The 2,500-nt window shown below is 27.4% G+C and overlaps 1 long non-coding RNA gene across 1 annotated transcript in view; it reads right to left on the reverse strand.

Moving 5' to 3' along the window:
- The window catches only part of LOC135095376 (uncharacterized), an 8,780-nt gene that overhangs the window by 936 nt on the left and 5,344 nt on the right, over positions 1-2,500 (reverse strand). Inside the window, exon 2 of the long non-coding RNA XR_010264364.1 lies at positions 1-2,500. This exon is cut by the window's left edge and continues 936 nt beyond it; it is cut by the window's right edge and continues 695 nt beyond it. This is a non-coding gene — a long non-coding RNA (uncharacterized LOC135095376).

The following is a 2,500-nucleotide window of genomic DNA, read 5'->3' on the forward strand; positions in this document are numbered from 1 at the left end:
ATCACCAATAAAGGAAAACACAAAATAAAAAAAATAAGGAAAATGCAAAAAAAAAAAAAGAAAAAATGAGACGAGACAAGAGGAAGAAATAAAGAAAACTAAACAAAGGAAATATGAAAAGCACACACAAAATAAAGAAAAACAAATAAGAAACAAAGAAAATGAAAGAAAAGAAAAAATTACAAAACAATAAGAACTGGAAGAGATAAAAAAAAAAGAACCGTGAAAGAAAAAAAAAATACGAGAGAGAGAGAGAGAGAGAGAGAGAGAGAGAGAGAGAGAGAGAGAGAGAGAGAGAGAGAGAGAGAGAGAGAGAGAGAGAGAGAAACAAAGAAAAACCATACTGCAAACTGATCAACTTGAGAAAGAAAACGAAAAAGAAAATTAAGAAAATAGAAAACGAGAAAAACGATGAATAGGAAAGAACAAAGAAAAAAACATTGCAAAAGGACAAAAGAGACATTAATGATGATAATAAGACGAGCAGAGGCAGCAGTGATAGTAGTAATAATAATAGTAATAATAACAATAATAATAATAACTAATAATAACTGTAATTTTTTTTTTTTTTGAGTAAACTGGACTAGATGCCAGGTATTGCAATTATCCCCAATTATTTACTGAGGACTGAAGAAGTGACCTTAATAATAATAATAATAATAATAATAATAATAATAATAATAATAATAATAATAATTGTAAGGGAAGGCAGATAGGCGTACAGACAGCCTAAATCATAATTAAGCCTATGAGATCAAAAAATGAGTGGCTACGTAGAGATAAAAGAAAAAAATATTAAATGTAGTGTAGATAGAGAAAAAAACAGAAGAGATAATTACAGATTAATACAGAATACAAGACTAGTACCGTGACAGACAGACAGACAGACACACGTTGCTTATAATGACAATCACAAGAAAAATAATGAGTAAAATGAGATCAAGAAAAAATAAGTGAAAAATTAATAAGTAAAATAAGATGAAGATGAAATTAATATGTGAAATGTAACGAATAATCAGAAATAATCACATTATCAGATAAACATGAATAAAATAGAAAGAAAAGGAAGTAAAGGAAAAGACGAAAAAAAGAACAGCTACTAAAAAAGGAGGAAAGGAATTTTTTTTTAAGTAGATATAAAATAAAATACGATAAAAACTGGAATAAATGAAATACAAAATAATGACAGAAAAAGAAAAATGACAAATGTAACAAAGAAAAATAAAAATAATGACTTACAAAATATAAAGTGTTTACAATGACAAGGAAACAGACAGCACAGTAGCCAACCCTCGAGAAGACACACAGAAAACGGGCGGCGGTGAAGTGTTGCAGGGGATGACTTCACTAAGTTAACAGTAACTAAACAAACAAATGCACGGAAATTATAACATGGTGAAACTATTATTATTATTATTTTGTGACTTTCGTTGGGTTATATTAAGTAGTAGAATGTGTGGATAATAATAATAATAATAATAATAATAATAATAATAATAATAATAATAATAATAATAATAATAATAATAATAATAATAATGACATTTTTAAGTATTTTTGAGGAAAGAATACAATAAAATGGATATAGATATAATGAAAACAACGAAAAATAAAACAAATTAATTATAAAAAAAAAATATTGATAAAAAGATACAAAATAAAATACACAAACTGACAAAAAAAAAAATTAAATACAATAGGAAAAAAAAAAACAAAGCAAAACAAAATAAAAAATGCAAAAATAAAATAAAAACACAAAATAAGTACAACACAATTTTTTCATGTGTGTGTGTGTGTGTGTGTGTGTGTGTGTGTGTGTGTGTGTGTGTGATGACGTGGGGCAATACAAAACAATACAACACTGCACCGCCAATACAAGTTTCTGATAGATTTAACAATAAGGTAAATGCACTAAGTAGAATACACACTACAATAAATACTGACTAGGCTAAAGAGATGTCAAATTTCAGAGATCTTCGTTTCTTTTTCTCTCTCTCTCTCTCTCTCTCTCTCTCTCTCTCTCTCTCTCTCTCTCTCTCTCTCTCTCTCTCTCTGTTTTAGTTTTCATCATTCATTTTTTTCATATTTTGTTTTTTTCAGTTCATTTTCTTTCCTTCACCAAAAATTTGCTTCTTTCTTCTTTCTCTTCTTTCACAAAATGTATTCTTTTTTTCATGTTTTACTTCTTTTCCTTGTTCGTTTTTCTTCTCTCTCCAAATTTTCACAAAAAGAAAACTTGCTTTCCTCATTGATTTTTTTCCTTATATTTTTTTTTTTACTTTCTTTGTTCATTACTTTCGTTCTCTCATCATTATTTTTTTATTATTTTTCTTTCCTTTATTCATCATTATTTTTTTCATTCTAGTTCATTATCATCACCATCATCATTACAACTTTCTATCATCATCATTGTTTCTCATTGCTACCATCATCATCATCATCATCATCATCATCATCATTTATCATTACAACTGCGTAGGGCATTATCTTGCATTACAAC

The sequence above is a fragment of the Scylla paramamosain genome, chromosome 49, assembly GCF_035594125.1.
Source record: "Scylla paramamosain isolate STU-SP2022 chromosome 49, ASM3559412v1, whole genome shotgun sequence".
Taxonomy (NCBI): Eukaryota; Metazoa; Arthropoda; class Malacostraca; order Decapoda; family Portunidae; genus Scylla; species Scylla paramamosain.